Genomic DNA, 19,696 nt, shown 5'->3' with positions numbered 1-19,696 from the left:
TAACTAATTACATTTTAAAGACTCTATTTTCAAGTAAGGTCATATTCTGAGGTTGCAGGTGGACATTGACTTTGGGGTCACACTATTCAGCGCAGAGCAGTGCTTGACACATGGAAGTGGTCAGTAAACCAGTCCTAGTCTTTATTATTTTTATTACCTTTTAGTTTTACTTGTAGCTGTTCACACTGCATCTTGGGGACATCAAACAGGCATCCACCCTGCAGCCTGCCATGGCGATCAAGTACAGCCATGCTTATACACGTGTCTGGTACATAGGGAGGGCTGCATACATGGAATCGGCTGTGGTCATATGCAAAACAGAAGCGCCACTGCGAACGCTCCTGTCTGTGAAAACGACTGATGTTTATCCAGTCTTGTCTGCACCTTGTTCACTTATTTGTTACCTGCCAGCTCTCAGTTGCAGAGAAGGGAAGGGGTAGCAGACACAGAAGGTTTAAGAAAAAGAACAGAAAGGGCCGGGCATGGTGGCTCACGCTGGTAATCCCAGCACTTTGGGAGGCCAGGGTGGGCGGATCACGAAGTCAGAAGTTCGAGACCAGCCTGGCCAACACAGTGAAACCTGTTTCTACTAAAAATATAAAAATTAGCCAAGTGTGGTGACACATGCCTATAATCCCAGCTACTGGGGGGAGCTGAGGCAGGTTAATTGCTTGAACCCAGGAGGCGGAGGTTGCAGTGAACCGAGATCTCACCACTGCACTCCAGCCTGGGCGACAGAGTGAGACTCCATCTCAACGAAAAAAAAAGAGAGAGAGAGAGAAAATAAAACAAAAACAGAAAATAGGGGGAACTCCACCCGGCAGCATTATTTTCTGGTTTTGGAAACAATAGCCATTGTCTGACTTTGATGGTTGTACTCCAGCTGAAATCAGCAGTGAGGCTTCCTGAAGCTCACAGCCTTCCTCTGCTGGTCCCCAGTTCTGTCTGTGTGTGCCTGAACCTTTGGCTTCCTGCAGCCACTGAAGCAAGCGTCTTGCTGCTCTCTCTCCTCACAAATTCCTCCAGGAGGAAAACCTAAGGAGAAGAGCTTGGCCACATTCCTGCCCCCACTCCATTCCTTCCTGTGACTTCAACTTTTCTCCTGCCAGAGAGAAGGCCTTGGAATGATTTGTGCTGTTTCCTGTCCCTGCTTCCTGATAACTCCCTAAACCAGGCCCATTTATTCCCCACTCGCAAGTTCAGCCCTGCCAGTGAGACTCTGGAGCCAGGCTTTCTTTGTAGTGGGAAGAATTTTGAATCCCAGCATTTCAAAGTGCAGAGATAATCTGCATGCTTCTTGTTTTTTTAAGTTCTTATCAGGTGGATATAAAGGGAAATGTACATGTGCTTATCGAAGTTGGGTAGTGCATACATGGGAGTTTGTTATACTTTGGAATTTGGTGTATATTTGAAATTCTCAATAATAAAATTTAAAATATTACCGCCTCCCTGACAAAATGCTATAATCCATTGCTTTTAAGCTCTTTTTATTTTTCAAATAAAATCTTAGGTGAAGCCCTAAAATGTAAAACAAATCAAAGGCAAGCTACTCCTACTAAAGCTTGGGAGGGGGTGATGACTTCTAACCTTCCAGCTCCACTAGCAGAGATGCACCCGAGCCACTTCTGTGGTCCTCTATGCTTGCCTGCTACTCAAAGTGTGGTCTAGAGACCAGCAGAACATAGTCATCTAGAAGCATGTGAGAATGCAGACTCTGAGGGCCCCACCGCAGACCTCCTGAACCAAGACCTGCATTTTGATAAGATCTCCCAGTGATTCATGTATACATTAAAGTTTGAGAGGCGTGGGGCCCTGTAGTAGGTCAGGGCTCTAGAGGCTGAAACCCACTGACATAAGTGAATTTCTTTATTTGACAAGTGAACTAAGTAAGGCTCATAATGCCGTGCACAAAGCCATCAACTTCTGAGTGGGAGAGCCAAGGCTAATAGCCAAGTTGTCTGGCTTTCACTTCATGGATTTCTGCCCTATTCTTGTTGATTACACCCTGAGGCAGATCCTCTTCTGGTCCCAGAGGTCGGGATCACACTTTGTTTCGAGGACAAAGCCCCAGGTTTATCCCTGATGTCCACAACAGGGCCCCTCTCTCATGTTCCTGCATGTAAATCCATGACTTACTTCCTTATTGCCAAAGTCAGCTGAGGCTGCTATAACACATTACCATAGACTGAGAGGTTTAAACAACAAGCATTTCTCACAGTTCTGGAGGCTGGAAGCCCCAGATTAGAGTACCAGCATGGTCGTCCTCTGGTGAGAGACCTCCTCCTGGTTCATAGATGGCTGCCTTCACCTTCACCTTCTTGCTGAATTGTCACATGGTGGAGAGAGAAAAAAAGAAAGCTTTTTCATGTCTCTTCTTGTAAGGCTCTAATACCATTCATGAGGGCTCCACTCTCATGACCCAACACAAACACCTCCCAAGGACCCCACCTCTTCATACCATCACATTGGGGGTTGGGATTTCAACATATGAATTTGGAGGGACGCAAATATTTAGACTGTAGAACTTACCTAACACCAAGTTCCACTAGAATTGGGGTCAAACCTTGTCTCCACTCCTTATTTCCCTACCGTCAACACATTCCTCACTCCTGTGCTTGCTAGAAACTGTTTTTGATGAGTCTGACATCCTAAAGGGAAAATATCTAGGAAGATAGGCACTTGGCATCAGAAAGTCTCAAGGCTAGTTGGAGTTCAAGGTTGGGATTCCAGTATCCAGAAAGGACTAGGATGAGCAATGTGGAGACTGCTGTCCACTGTTCCTGCTTCTAGGTTAGAGTACTCTTTGGACATGTAATCACCAACTTCTGCCAAAGCTGTGAGGCAGGGCAGCTACCAGCAACAATAGACATTTCAAACTTGTTCTTTCTCAAGATCATTTTAAAACATAATAGAAAATAGAATACTTTAAAATAGAAAGCCTTATTTTCTTGACTCCTGACCCCCAGAATCACTCACACTGAGGCCAGGAATGCTTCATGTAGCCTTTGGGTTGGGTCACACTGACTTGGGTGACAAAAGGAGCAGATGGTCTTGGTAGGTATGGTATGGCCCAACCCAGGACTGCAAGAGGATGCCTCTATAAATTCCTGGCACCCTGTGACCAGCAGCAGACTGGCACTAAATATGTAACTGGGCTCCATGCACATCTGAAGTGCATCTACCAGCAGATGGGGGGTGAGGAAGGAAGGAAACAAATCCCAGAGCTTCTTACATCCTCTTAGGCGTCATTCTATGAAATCTCAACATCTAAGTCATGTCATGATAGCCTTGCCTCAGGACTCTCAGCATCCGGTGAGCAGGAGAGGCTTGGAGGAGCCTCCAGCTAGTACCAGACATTTTTCCCAGCATAAATGGGATGCAAGTGTTTATCAGGAGAGGAGCACACTACATTATAAAATAACTTGAAGCTTTTTTAGACATGATTTGGTGGAAATCAGTGATTTATGTTAAAGAACTGCTTTGGCATTTCCAAAGCTCAAGTTCATGCATTTCTTCAATTGTGGAAGCAACAAAGAAGGCTGACAGAACATTATATATATATATATATATAAAATGACCCAAACAACACAGAATCCATGAACACAAGATGCATTACATTGCTGAAAAGAAGGCTGTGGTTCTTAGGGTGGTGAGATTACCTAGAGTAGGTTATCACTAGTTACCTATTGCTGCCGATCAGCAGAAAAAAAAAGCCTTCATCTGTCTGGTGAAGTTTTAAGAATTTGAGATAAATCCAAGGTGATCTCGAGTGTTCCTGCTAGATTTCCATACACAAGGTAGAGTGTGATTTGGGACATGAATGGCTTAGAGTTGTTTGTGTCCCTTAAGGTCTGTATCAAGTTATGAGAATAACATGGAAGTGACTGCTGAAACCTCTGTAGCCCTGGGTGAAGCTGAAGAACAATGATGCCTGAACAAGAATAATTTCTCCAGGCCACTGTAAATTATGCGGGGCCACTAATATCCCAAGGCTGGTGTGGGGAAGTAAGTGCTACTCTAGGGGGGAAAATTATTTCCTTACCACTTGACCGCTTTCCGACAACTTCTAGGATTGAAAGACTTCTGGTTTCCATAGATCCTAGAAGAGATTTATGAAAATTGACTCCATTATTGCAAAGCACCATATATGTTTTGGATTACGGTTATCAGTTTTGAACTAGGGCCTTAGTAGGGAAAGTGATGTACCAAGGATAAGAAGAACAAGGGTCAGAAGTCTGAGAACAGGTTAGCTGAGTCCTGTGCCCTGGGTCTAACCCAGGCTGAAGTCAAGTTGCTGGTCAAGGCTGCAATTTTCATTTAAGGCTGAGTGTCCCCTTCAAAACTCACTGGTTGTTGACAAAATTCATTTCCTTGTGGTTTTAGGACTGAGGTCCCTGTTTTCTTACTGGCTGTCAGACGGGGGTCACTTTCAGCTCCTAGAGGTCACCCACAGTTCCTTGCCCACATTGCCTCCATAGACATTCACAGCAGGGCTGTCTGCTTCCTTCTAGGTCAGCAGGAACAAGTCTCTCTGAGCTTCATCTTCTTTTGAAGACTACTCTGGTTAGGTCAAGCCCACCTAGGGTAATCTCCTTTTGATTAACTCAAAGTCAACTGATTAGTGACCCTATCACTGGAGTGACATCTCATATATGCACAGGTTTCTGTCCACACGCAAGAGGAGGGCATTATACAAGGTACATATACCAGGAGCGGGGGCAGGAATCTTGGGCATTGTTTCAGAATTCTGACAACCCCACTGATACAACCCAAATTTGGAAAGTTCTAAAAGCTAGACAAGGACGGATTGTTCCTTCCACCTTAGGGAACATAAAGAGCTCATGACCTGCCAGTAAGGTTCTCATTTGCATAATATCCCAATGTTTCTAGTAGGGGTCACCTCTAAGGACCTGGAGGGACAACTCTCAAAATGAGAAAAAGTCTTATCCTGGGTGGATTGATAGCAGTTCCTCAATTAAAAAGGACACACAGCAATTTATCTACCCTAACATTAACTAGAGTAAACAAGCCTGGATCCTGTCCTGTAAATATTCAAGCATGAACAACTATGGATACTGTACACTTCTATACTGTTGCCATAGTATCCTTGGTGATCTTTTAAAGAAATTGCTCATACCTCTTGGCTCCTGTGACTGGTGCTGCTATGAACATGGACGTGTAAATATATCTTGAAGACCCATTGCTATGGTCTGAACGTGCCTCCTCCCAATTCGTCTGTTTAAACTTAATCACCAATGTGATAGTATTAAGAGGTAGGGCCTTGGGTGATTAAGCCATAAGGGTAGAACCCTCATGAATGAGATTAGGGCCCTTGTGAAAGAGCTTGGAGAGTTGATTCACTTCCTACCATTCCTTCTGTCATGTGAGGACACAGCATTTGTCCTTCCAGAGGATGCACCCACAAGGTGCCATGGTAGAAGCAGAGACCAGGCCCTTTGTATCAGACATCAAATCCTGATACCTTCTTGAACTTAGCCTCCAGAACTATGAGAAATAAAGTTCTGTTATTTATAGATTACCCAGTCTCAGGCATTTTGTTACAGCAGCACAAACAGACTAAGACACCCTGCTTTTAATTATTTTGGCTATATATCCAGAATTGGGATTACTGGATAACATGGTCATTCTATCATTAATTTTTTGAGAAATGTTCATACTGTTTTCCACAGCAGTTGCCCCATTTTTCAATCCTGCCAACAGAGCACAGGGTTCGAATTTCTCTTCATCAATACTTGTTATTTTCTGGCTTTAAAAAAATAGTAGCCATCTAGGCTGGGCACAGTGGTTCATGCCTGTAATCCCAACACTTTGGGAAGCCAACACGGGCAGATCACTCGAGGCCAGGAGTTCAAGAACAGCCTAGGCAACATGGTGAAATCCCATCTCTACTAAAATTACAAAAATTAGTCAGGCATGGTGGCACATGTCTATAATCCCAGCTTCTCGGGAGGCTGAGGCACCGGCTCTGTCTCAAAAAAAAAAAGTAGCCGTCTAAAAGGGTGTTACTCTCATAAGTCATTTTTGAAGTACTTTACAAAACTATTTGTTTATACTGGACTGAAAATCAAAAAGCCTGATTCTTCGTCACAGGTAGTTTGTGGAGAAGCATTGCTATCAAGTCTAGTACTGGGGAGTCTTGGAACAGATGCTAAGTAAAATATGTAAAATTTCAGGCACAGAAGAGCTTAGACAAAGTCAGAACTGAATTCTTGAGTCCCAGCACATTAGTGCTTCTTTCCAAACTGCTGAATTGTGTGTTACCACCTTATCATGGCTAAACGTCTTAAAATAATGAACTTGAATCCGTTCCACATTCACATGTTTTCTCAGTCCTAAACATTAAGCTCTTGCTCTTCCCTGGCCTTCAGAATTGTTCCTGTTGTCATTCCATTGGCTCTGGAGGATTGTATATCTCTAAAACTCATCTGTGAATACTGTGACTACCTGACTATTCTCACCATGGCTCTGCTGTGCCTGCCTGACACTGTCTTCTCCCCTTCTGCCCCAGATCAGCAAATTTCTAAGACATTTAGAAAGGCAGGCAACAAAAACTTTCAATCCTAAATACCCATTTTCTATGTTTGTACTTAAAATTATGGGATCAATGACAGTTATTGGTATTTGTTTCTTCAGCTATGGGGCAAGGTGCTAATGACCACTGTAGTCATGGGGGACTGTGCCTTTGACACAGTCTTTGGTACAACAGCAGTTGTTGTCAGCACCAAGAGACGTGGATGACCACAGCTAGGTGAAGCTGGAGCTGAAGAGAACTGTTCTTCAGAGCACACGTGAGAAATCCGTGAGGTACACCCAAAAGTACTTAGGAGGCATTAGGGAGGGGATCTGGGTCTTCATCAAAGCAGGTTCAGTCAGAAAAGCACTGATTTGAGTTTATTATTACTATGACCCTATCTTTATCTCTATGCTGGTGTCCTGATGAACACACGTATATTAGGGGGTTCTTGCATTGCTATAAAGAAATATCCGAGACTGGGTAATTTATAAAGAAAAGCAGTTTAATTGGCTCACAGTTCTGCAAACTGTACAGGAAACATGGTGATGGCATCTGCTTGGCTTCTGGGAAGGCCTCAGAGAGCTTTTATTCATGGTGGAAGATGAAGTGGGAGCAGGCATGTCACATGGCCAGGGCAGGAGCAAGAGAGAGATTTGTGGGGAGGGGTAGGCGCCATACACTTGTAAACAACCAGATCTCATGAGAACTAATTCATTACTGCAATGACAGCACCAAGCCATGAAGGATCTACCCCATGACCCAAACACCTACCAAGCTCTCCAACATTGGGGATTAAATTCAACATGAGATTCGAAGGGGACATATATTCAAACTACATCCACAGGTTACATTTTAGGAGCTTAATTAATTAAAGTATTTTAAGGAAGTCATGTTTCTTTCCATATCTGCTCAGCTGCTAAACTACTAGAAGGGTGCCTTGGGAAACAGACTTACTTCTCACAGGCTGTGAAGGTCTTTGCGGCACCATTAAGAATGCCTTTTTTCCCACTCTGTGGGTTGTCTATTTACTCTGCTGACTATTCCTTTTGCCGTGCAAAAGCTCTTTAGTTTAACTAAGTCCTAACTACTTACATTTGTTTTTATTGTGTTTGCTCTGGGGTTCTTGGTCATGAAATAATTGCCTAACTCAATGTCTAGAAGGATTTTTCCAATGTTATCTTCTAGAATTTTTATAGAAAATCTTCACAATCTATACATCTAACAAAGGAATCTAATATCAAGAATCTACATCGAACTCAAACAAATCAGTAAGAAAGAAAATCAATCCGATCAAAAAGTGGGCTAAGTACTTGAATAGACAGTTCTCAAAAGAAGATATACAAATGGCCAGCAAACATATGAAAAATGCTCAGCATCACTAATGATCAAGAAAATGCAAATCAAAACCACAATCCAATACCACCTTACTTCTGCAAGAATGGCCATAATAAAAAAATAAAAAAAGTAGTTGTTGGCATGGATGTGGTGATCAGGGAACACTTCTACACCACTGGTGGGATTGTGAACTAGCACAGCCTCTATGAAAACCAGTGTGGAGATTTCTTAAAGAACTCAAAGTAGAACTACCATCAATCCCACTACTGGGTATCTACTCAGAGGAAAATAAGGCATTATATGAAAAAGATACTTGCACACGTGTGTTTATAGCAGCACAACTCGCAACTGCAAATTCATAGAACCAACCCAAATGCCCATCAATCAGTGAGTGGATAATGAAACTGTGGTGTATATATATACAATGGAATACCACTCAGCCATGAAAAGGAATGAATTAACGGCATTTGCAGTGATGAGATTAGAGACTATTATTCTAAGTGAATCAACTTATGAATGGAAAAACAAACATTGTATGTTCTCACTGATATGTGGGAGCTAAGCTATGAGGACACAAACGTATAAGAATAATACAGTGGACTTTGGGGACTTGGAGGGAAGAGTAGGAGGCCACAAGGGATACAAGACTACAAATAGGGTGCAGTGTATAGTGCTCGGTGATGAGTGCACCAAAATCTCACAAATCACCCTAAAAAACTTACTCATGTAACCAACTACCACCTGTACCCCCAAAATTTGTGGAAAAATAAAAATAAAATAAAAAGAATGCCTTTTTTAAGGAAAACAAAGCACTTATGAAAAACTTGAAGCACTCCAGCTTTTGATACAGCTTTTGTTTCTAAGGCCCCAGCAAAATCCTACACCCAAGTTATCACCAACATGTACAGTCATTCCCGTGTTTGAAACTTAATAATTGGAGAGTAGGTAGAAGCTAAAATGAATGAATTACCTGATGCATCTAAAAGCCAAACCATCACAGAAGCTTTCTTCCCAAATCACTTCCCAAAAGTGTTCAGTTTGTGACTGAACACTTCAGCCACAAACAGTGCATGTGCCCAAATGTTTTGCTCAATGTATTTTGAGTCTAGTTCCATATATTGCTGCTAAACATTTCCAGAAGGTTGCAAAAGTTCATCTTTAGCCACAGGTGATTGGAATTCAGTGACACCGCTGCTACACTGCAGTGTGTGCAAAGACCAAGTCAAAGTAATAAATACGATATTCTTGGCTATTTCCCTATAAGACTGGGTTTCTAGCCTGGGCCCATGTCCTCACACTTGCTGAAACAAGTTCACCTTCCACACCATTGCTGCCAGATAGAACTCCCTGTGACACGAGAAACATGTTTCTGCACTTTCTACACAATAGCCACTCACCATATATGGCTCCTGAGCACACGAAGTGTGGCTGGAGCTGGGGAGGGCTGAAGACTTAGTTCTATTTGAGTTTCAATAGCCCCGTGTGGCAAGTGGTTACTTGTAGAGCAGGATACCACCTGAAAGGTGAGATGGCAGGAACAACATGAAAACATCCTCCATGCCACTGCAAAAATGTCTGCCTATACATCTTTCTTAGAGGAAGACATGTTCAGCATGAACAGCATTACAAGTATGGTAGAAAAATCAAAGCTGCCACTGCTACAGGTTAATACATTCCCTTCAACGTGAAGATAAAATGCTTCCAGCACTTCCACTCTGCCCCATAGTCTCTCACTTGAGCTAATGCTCTGCACAGCTTCTCTTCAACCAGAAGGGGGCACAGACACCAGGCAAAAGCCTATGCTCAGTGATACAGAATGCTCTATAGCCCAGGAGACCATTCCATTCACTGAGCTGAGCTGATCAGACCTAACTAATGTCATATTTTCCTTCTTAAAGGGAGATGCCAGGATGAGGAGGGAACAAGTAAAAACTGCTTTTGCTGTTTCAGGGTTGTGAGAGGCACTACCAACCGCCAAGGTCAGTAACTCAAAGCTACCTTACTTGGCCTCAACTTTTTGGTTTCTGGCCCAGGTGGGGGACTTCTCCAGCTGCTGCTGCAGTCTCTCCTCTTTCTTCTTCAGCTATAAGGTCATGTTATCAAAGATGGCCTTGTAGAGACTGCTGAAGCTGGCATCTGTGATGGTAGAAACTTCCAGCATGGCCCAGTTCCCATGAAGAACACTGGAGACTGCTTTTTTGACACTGCATTCATAAACAGACTGTCAGTAGCCACCCATAGGCCTGCAGAGCACCAGGGGGGTTTCCTGGTGGTCCTGCAGCACCCGCAGCCCCTGGGTCTCTTCGAAAGCCACATCCCACACTTGGTGCTGGAATGACATATGCTGCCTGTACACTAAGTTAGCTGTCTGAGAGCATCAAGCTGGAAGATGTTGATTATAGGAATATAGTTGCACAGAAGTGCCACATAGTTCACCTGGCACCAGAACGTGATCGTGGATATGAGAACCCTCTGTGGGCCCCCAGGGTCCATCTGCCCTTGCAGACTGGCCAGGTGACAGCAGTGCAGTTGATGGCCACTTCTGTACTCCCAGAGCCTAAGAGTGCAGTCCATGGAGGAGAACAAGAAACAGTTTGGGCTGAGTGGGCACCACAGAGATGTGGCTCACAAAATCTGTGTGCCCGCGGCAGAAGAGGACTCAATACTGTGAGGCGCCGTAGCCTAGCTGGCCTGGACCTTCTCATCCCAGTTGGCAGGGAAGATGAAGCAGTTATCAGGACTCACAGTCACCTCTATCAACATTGACAGGTGTGCCAGGTCAAGTCTGCCACATCTGTGTGGCTCTAAAACCGAAAAAGAGTACACATCTCCAGATTTGTCGGCCACCAAAACCTTCTCCTCAGAGGCTGTAAGGTCAGGGCCATACACCTCCTCGCCATGGTCCTGACACTCAGACATCGCTATGGTTTTGTATGGAAAAGAATCAGATACTTGCAGTCATCTGTTAAAGCAAAATAGCCACCAAACTTGGAGGTGGATGTCAGAATCATGCCTCTCCCCCAGACCAAGGGCAGCCCGCCCTCCCCTTTATTTTCTTGTGACGGTTCTGCAGAACTGCAGTCATAGATGAAGAGGATGTTGTCATCACTGTTTGCAGCAGAAGTGGCCAGGAAAAACCTAAAGACGCCACAGGAAAACTATTAGAACTGATAAACAAATTAAGCAAATTTGCAGAATACAAAATCAACATACAAAACTCAGTATCACTTCTATATGCCAACAATCTGAAAAAAAGAAAATCAAGAAAGTAATCCCACTTACAATTGCCAGAAGTGAAATAAAATACCTAGGGTTAAATATAACCAAAGGGAAAGATCACTACAATGAAAACTATAAAACACTGATGCAAGAAATTGAAGAGGACACAAAATAACAGAAAGATATTCCATGTTCATAGATTAGAAGAATCAATATTGTTAAAATGTCCATACTAACCAAAGCAATCTACAGAATTCGATGCAATCAGTATCAAAATACTAATGCCATTCTTCACGGAAATAGAAAAATAATCCTAACATTTATGTGGAATCACAAAAGACCCAGAATAGTCAAAAGTATCCTGGGCAAACAGAACAAAATTGGAGACATCACATTACCTGACCTCAAACTATATTACAGAGCTGCAGTAATCAAAACAGCTTAATACTGTCATAAAAACAGACATATAGACCAATGGAACAGAATAGAGAACCCAGAAACAAATCCATACATCTACAGTGAACTCGTTTTTAGCAAAGGTGCCAAGAACATACACTGGTGAACAGAGTCTCTTCAATAGATGGTGCTGGGAAAACCAGATATTCATATGCAGAAGGATGAAACTAGACCCTCATCTCTCACCATATACAAAAATCAAATCAAAATGGATTAAAAACTTAAACTAAGACCTCAAATTATGAAACTACTGTAAGTAAACATCAGGGAAACTCTCCAGCACATAGGACTGGGCGAAGATTTCTTGAGTAATACCTTGCAAGCACAGACAACCAAAGCAAATATGGACAAATGAGATCACACCAAGTTTAAAAGCTTCTGCACAGAAAAGGAAACAACCAACAAAGTGAAGAGACAGCCCACAGAATAAGAGAAAACATTTGCAAACTACACATCTGGCAAGGGATTAGTAACTAGAATATATAAGGAGCTCAAACAACTCAATAGGAAAAAATATAATAATCTATATTTAAATGGACAAAATATCTGGATACATATTTTGTAAAAGAAGATATACAAATGGCAAACAGGCATATGAAAAGGTGCTCAATATCGTTGATCATTGAGAAATGCAAATCAAAACTGCAATGAGATATCATCTCACTCCGGTTAGAATGGGTTTTATCCAAAAGACAGGCAATAACAAATGCTAAAGAGGACGTGGAGAAAAGGAAAACCCTCGTACACTGTTGGTGGAAATGTAAACTAATAAAACCACTATGATGAATAGTTTGGAGTTTCCTTAAAAAAACTAAAAATACGACTACCATAGGATCCACCAATCCCACACCTAAGTGTATACTCAAATGAAAGGAAATCAGTATATTGAACAGATATCTGCACTCCCATGTTTATTGCAGCACTATTCGCAATAGCCAAGATTTGCAAGCAACCTACATGTCCATCAACAAATGAATGGACAAAGAAAGTGTGGTGTATATACAGAATGGAGTACTATTCAGCCATAAACGGAATGAGACTCTTTCATTTGCAATAACATGGATGGAACTGAAAATCATTATGTTAAGTGAAATGAGCCAGGCATAGAAAAGTCAAACTTTGCATGTTTTCACTCATTTGTGGGAGCTAAAAATTAAAAACAACTGAACTCATGGAGATGGAGAGTAAAATGATGGTTCCCGAGGCTGGGAAGGGTAGTCACAGGGGAGTGGGGATGGTTAATGGGTACAAAAATATAGCTAGAATGAATAAGGTCTAGTATTTGATAGCACAGCAGGGTGACTACAGTCAACACAATTTATTGTACATTTCAAAATCAATAAAAGTATCATTGGATTGTCTGTAACACAAAGAAATGATGAATGCTTGAGGTAATGGATACCCCATTTACCCTGATGTGGTTATTATGCATTGTATGCTTGTATCAAAATATCTCATGTATCCTATAAATATATACACCCACTATGCACCCACAAAATTTTCAAATAAAAAAATTAAAAATTTTTAGGGGCAATATATAGGTAGTTATATAGATTTTTATATAGATACAGATAATTGATGAATACTAACTATCCAACTTTGTGTGATTTGCCTACGGTATGACTGCATTATCTCTTGGGAATCATCAGGAGAGGAAGTATCTTAGAAGCTAGTCTGTAAGGTAGGACGTAGAAACTCTGAATTTTGGGGGAGAAAATGAAGCCCTTCCCTTGAACTGGAAGGGAAGTCCATGGTAAACTGTGTGGGTAAATTAAGAATTTTAGCTTGGTCCCAGCTACTTGGGCACAATTCTCTGGGAATTGGGCTCATGTTATTTGTGATGGTTTTTCTGATGTGTCACCTCAGGTAGTCTACAGTTTCCAGGTATTTAATCAAACATTAAATGCTGCCGTAAAGAGAGTTTTTAAATATAATTAAAGGCTATAATCAGTTGACTCTAGGTGAGGGAGATTATCCTGGTTAATTTGGGTTGACCTGATTTAATCTGTTAGAAAGCCTTAAAAACAGGATTGAGGTTTCCCCAAGAGAGAAGAAATTCCATCTATGGATTTCAGCTTCAGCCTGTGCCTATGAATTCCAGGTTGTCAAAGATTTTTCCTTCCTGACTGCCTGCCATACAGACTTGTTTAGCCAGACCCTACAATTGCCAATTTCATGCAATAAACAGATAGATAGATAGATAATAGATAGATAGATAGATAGATACGTGGAGAAAGAGAGAGAGAGGTAAGATATAGATATAGATGATGTAGATATCCTACCAATTCTGCTTCTGTAATTGAGTCCTTACTAATACACTCTGCAAAGGCAATCAGACTAGGGTGTTTCTACCAGTAAGATGCTAGGGCCCCAGAGGAGGGTTTGGAATTGTGTCTATACAAACCATAGGTGGGACATGATCTCCTTGATTGAAGTAGACCACTTAAAGGCAGTTGAATATATGCTTGGAAAAATGAAAGCCAGCAGGGGCTTAGTAACTTGTAGAATTCTTAAACTGCTAGAAAGCAAGAGAAAAGAAAGCCTCAGCAAATATACTGATGTTGCAGAGGTTGGAGAGAAGGCTTTGGCAAATGGAATGGAGATGAGCAAATCAGATCTGTTTAGATCAAGTGAGAGTAGGAACTGTCTGAAATAGAATACTTCTGTGGAAACATGAATGACACTGGAATCCTGAAGGCCTCCACAGATTATCACTGTTATCAGAATTAGTTTGTGAGGAGGATAGAAAGGAAACAGCATGAAAGACTTGCAGTAGTGAAGGTGACTAAGTCTCATATCATGAGCACAAACATTTAGGGCAAACACCCAGGACCTAGGGAAGTACTGTTGTGTTGCTCCCAAGGTAGGGAATGTGGAGACAAGTAGGTCAGCTGTAGCCACTGGGAAAACTATCTTCAAGCATGTAAAAAGCTACTGGGAATAGAGGTACATCAGAAAAGGGCCACACAACCTTCTGCAGTGAGAAAACTTGGCCCTGAGAAGGATAGGCTTAACAAAGGATAGGCTGACTTCATGTCCCGCTGTGGGCAACATGGAGGCCCAGATAAAATGAAAGCTGTGTTCTGCAGTGTTGGATGGTGCATAATAGTGCCTATAATTGTCCAGCACTTTTTTTTTTTTTTGAGGCGGAGTTTTGCTGTTGTTACCCAGACTGGAGTGCAATGGTGCGATCTTGGCTCACCGCAACCTCCGCCTCCTGGATTCAAGCAATTCTCCTGCCTCAGCCTCCCGAGTAGCTGGGATTACAGGCACACACCACCATGCCCAGCTAATTTTTGTATTTTTAGTAGAGATGGGGTTTCACTGTGTTGACCAAGATGGTCTCGATCTCTTGACCTCGTGATCCACTCGCCTCGGCCTCCCAAAGTGCTGGGATTATAGGCGTGAGCCACCGCGCCCGGCCTTGTCCAGCACTTTCTGTGAGTAGCCCTTGACCATCTCCCACAACCATTTGGTAGCTGGTGGAGTTACTTGACCTCTTCCAGCCTCTTTCCTCCTCAGTAAAATGGAGATAACAGTAGTCTGTTTCCTAGGAATGTTGTAATGGCCTCATGAGAGGATGCATGCAAAGTGCTTCAGCCAACTGCTTACACTCCATGAAGCATATAAGGCACTTCAGGCTTCCATGTCTTTTCTGGTTGTTCCTTCTACATGGTAGAAGGACACTCCCACATCTGGCCTCAACCTTCTCAGACCCAACTAGAAAATTCTCCAGCATTGAACTTAAGGGTCTTCCCTCCATGAGCCCTTCCTTGATGCCTCTATTAGGCATGGCTGACCACTCTCCTTTGATAAACAATCAAACAAGCTTCTATAGATGTCTTGGGGCGATTCAGTGAAGAGCATAAAAAGTTCACACCAATTCAAGCTCTGGATTCCTCATCTCCCGTCCAGGATGCTCCAATTCCTGACTGCTATTGTTTTTCAAGTAAATTATACTGGAATGACAACCAGCCTACATTAAAGACTTGTGTAAAGCCATGGCCAGTTGCAGAATAGACTAAATGCATCATTTAACTTTAGGTAGAAAACCCCATCATGGCCCCCTAAGGGATCAGTGCAGAGGCGTGCCTCTGTTTTGTCTGCCGTGGAACCTTTTGAGGGCTGCAGCAGCCTTCTGAGAAGAGTTTGATGAATTAATTTCAAGGCAAATATACTACTTTTAGCTATCTAGTGTAAGGGATAACAGATGGGGCAAGCAGTAGATAGATCAAAAAAGCCTGGGAAGTAAGAGGCTTGGGGAAAAGATAGAAAAGGGAATGAGGGCTTTGTAGAGCTTCTGAGTACATTAAGGACTCTAGAAGCCCACACACATGCCCAGGAATGGATGGATACTTAAAGAAGACTTGAGAAGACCTTGAACTTTCACCTATGGCTGACATTTAAGTTCTGTGCAAGCATAATGAAGGCTAGGTCAGAGCTCTAACACAGAGCCAATCTACTATTTTTATTTTTATCTCTTAGTATGTAAAGAAATCTCTGTCCAATTATTAGTGGACCACGAAGCTAACAGAACAAAGGCTCCAGTGAACACACACAACAAAGAATACAGTCTTTAAAAATGTTTCTAAAAGTCACCAAACAAATGAACGAACAAACCTACAACCCACAATAAGCAGTAACAATAAGCCCTGGAGAAAGAATCTGATTCCCTGAGTTACCACATTATAATGTTTTAAACATCCAATTTTCACCAAAAATATGTGATGCCTGCAAAGAAATAAAAAACTATGATTCATGCACAGGAAGAAAAGGAACAGATACTATCCCTGAGGAAGTCTGAATATGTTACTAGACAAAGAGATTAAGTCAATCGTGACTCACCTGTGGCTCCTGAGGACTTTATGTCCCCACTACTATTAAAATAGACCTGTCCTGGGATCCCTTTCCTTTAACAATACTTTCTGCTTTCTAATCCATATTGCTAACTTAACCTGACCATTATAGTTCTCGTTGAAAGTGGATTGGCATTCTACTTTGTAAATCAATCCTTAGTAAGTTTGGCATAACTCTTGGCTCTTGCAAAATATGTTCATGACTTTGAAAAGCTGAAGACCAACCCTTAGACATTAACTGAACAAATTCTGATCATATCTCTAACTGCCTATGGCACCCTCAAATACAAAAACTCAAAATGTCCCAAGTTGAATTTGTCTTTTCTTCAAAAAGAAAAAAAATCCCTCTCATCTTTCTTTGTTCCCTCTCTTGAGTGGTGTCACCATCATCTACCTAGAAAGTCAGAGGACAGCTGAGTCAACTGCATCCCATTCCCCCAGGAAAAACAGTTAAGACAGACTTCACTTCTTATAGTTTTAAAAATCCATCCCACACTTCAGCCTCATCAGCCTTAACTTGTTTTGGATACACGTTATGTTCCCCTATGTCACTGCAAGTTTTTTGTTTCTGTCCCTGTTTCCAGGTTTTCAACCCCATCCCCACCAATGCTAAATTCATCCTCCTTATCCCAGGTAAGGTGATTCATAGAAAAAAAACATGGCCATGCCATTCCCCTCTCCAATATACTTCAACAAAGAATATCAACTTAAAGTTTGAATTCTAAGGCCCATTAAAAGCTAATTGCTGTCCTTACACCACTTGTTCTCCCTCTCTTCCATCCGAGGATCTCACAACCTGATATATCCTCCACTGCTGACAGAGTGATATACTGTCCACACAATCTAACCTTATCCTTCCTCTTTCAATCTTTCTTCCCACCATGAACATATCCTTATTTCACCTGCTGTCTTCAGGAAAAAGTTCAAACTCCTTTAGCCCTCTAATGTTAGTGTTTGCTATGCCTCCAGCTTGGCCGGGTTGTAGATATGGTCACAAAGGCAGATGAAGAAGGGCATGCTAAGCAAACTCAGGAAATGAGCTAGTCACTAGTGTCAGGTAGACACTGGCAGTGGGGCAAGGAAAGAATATGAACAACTGAAATCCTTCCCAGAATGACTGCGGATAAAAAAAAAAGCAGAAAACTTATCAGAACCATAGTCTAGGACCATATAGTGAAGGAATGAACTGTGACCATCACATTCGATACTCTAAAAGCATAAGAAGTCAAAATTAATGACATACAAGTAATAATTGATAAGAATTAATATTACATATTTAATTCATATAAATTAGCAATAGTACTAGTATGAATAATTAATATTTATGAAGATGATCTTCAGTCATGAAGGAAAGGGTACATTATTTTCAGGGTAGTTAGCTTAAGAAGCAGAAGTCATGTGCAATTCTCTAAATTCCCATGGAAAAAATATTAAAAGTTTGGGTGCTCAAAGCTGACACTGACATGTAAAGTGTATATATACATAAGATATATAATAGTGTATAGATAATATATACACATATTGCAATTCAGTCCCCAAAGATACTTGATACATGCAACTAAGATACTTAAACCATATGTTAGACATTTGCTATCTGCTAGGCCCTGTACCAAAAGCTTTCCTTTGATTTTCACAGACAGGTTGTGGTGAGTATTATTACTACCATTTACCAGTTAGGAGCTGGAGACTCAGGAATATCATCTACCTGCCGATGATCACAATCCGAGTGAGTGGCGGAGACAGGATACACATCTGGGTTGAGTTGACTCCAAAGCTGTAATTTCCTTGTATCTCAGTTTCGCAAACTTTCCCTTTTTTTAATGTCAGAGGGGCCAGAAATTGGCAGAAAATGAAAGCGAACATTTTTTTAGAGAGAGAAATACTAAAGGCTTGGATAGTGGTGAAAAGTCTGGAATGGTAGGGTGAAACCCTCCATAAACTTGCTCCTCTTAAAAGCGGTGCAAATGCTGGCAGAAATTGTCACGATCAACTTTTTTAGAACTCTGGAAATTAACCAAAGGTGTGCAACAATCTGAGAAGGTTTTTATTAGACAAAACCTGCTGAGTCTCAGTAAGAGCAGCAAGGCTTATGGCTTTTTAACTTCAACCATCCTCATTCCCTTTTTCCCAGCTTCACAAGAGCCTTAAAATCCAGCAGCCTCAAAAATCATAGCTGTGAAAACCATCAGGCTGATAAATTATTCCTCCACCACAAAAAAAGCTAAAATGTAAAAAGTCCAAGTGTCCTTCCATTAATAATAGTTATCTTCGAGTGTGGCATGAGATTCAAGACTTTTGCTTTTTACTTTATAACACTTCTATACAACTAAATTATTATGAGTGTAACTTTTTAAATAAATGACACAATAAAGATAAAACAGGAAGAAATCATTCCTGAAAATGCTCTAATGAGTGAAGGATGGTGGATGGAAATTATACAGAATTGTTTATGACTATTTCTAATTTTAAAAGTGTATAAAATACTGACTTTTAAAATGTGACGTTCTGTCTTTACCTTCGTTTTAGTGAAAGTCAAAAACAGTTTCTAAGAGCTTTTATAGACTCAAAACTTGTCCTTTGGTTTCTGATTCTACTTTATCCACAGCATTCTAAGTCCCTCAACTATAAATTCTTTTACTACAATGGTTTTCAGGGATTTGACCATAAAAAGTGGGGCAAGGCTACAGTGTAGGACTTTGTTGGCAAACTTGCTCTGCTAATCTTAGCAAACATAACTGTGAATTAACTCCAGCTATAATCTTAAAAGCTAACTGGAAGTCATTGTAAGCAGCTTTTTGCTCCGAATATTGTAGTCTGACCTGGAGCCTGCAACCATGACAGCATAGAACAATGTATCCTGTGCCTGAGAGATACAGTAGCAGTAGATACAGTAGATACTTTATGTAGATGCCTACTGTGATAACATCTCCACAATTATTCAGGAAGCCTAGGAAGTGTGAATGAGCCTAGGAAGAAATCTGCCATGAAAAAGTATCTCCCCACCTCCCACTCCAGACACAACAATTACACGTTTTGTTTGAAACAAGGAAGTAACCTGCAACATTCAAATTCTCCCCATAATTATTGGAAAATATCTCTGCTTACGACTAGGAAGTAATCACTGTAATCAAATTCTCAACAGTTATCTAGAGACCATGGCTGGGATTCAGATGATATTTGAAAGCCCTGAAATTGTAACTGTAGTTTTGTGCATCTGTGAATTTGGGAGACAGACCATCACTTTCATCAGTCTCCCGCAGAGGCCTGTGGCCAAAAAAAATCTAAAAGCCACTGA

The 19,696-nt window shown here is 41.5% G+C and overlaps 1 pseudogene; it reads right to left on the bottom strand.

Moving 5' to 3' along the window:
- Positions 1-2,212: 2,212 nt before the first annotated feature.
- On the bottom strand, positions 2,213-18,153 carry LOC105711868 (tRNA (guanine-N(7)-)-methyltransferase non-catalytic subunit WDR4-like; annotated as a pseudogene).
- Between the last annotated feature and the right edge of the window lie 1,543 nt (positions 18,154-19,696).

Source organism: Aotus nancymaae, unplaced genomic scaffold, assembly GCF_030222135.1.
Source record: "Aotus nancymaae isolate 86718 unplaced genomic scaffold, 86718_ANA_hifiasm-v0.15.2.pri h1tg000004l, whole genome shotgun sequence".
Taxonomy (NCBI): Eukaryota; Metazoa; Chordata; class Mammalia; order Primates; family Aotidae; genus Aotus; species Aotus nancymaae.
Note: the sequence above shows the minus strand (reverse complement) of the source record. Positions and strands in the feature narration are given on the sequence as shown.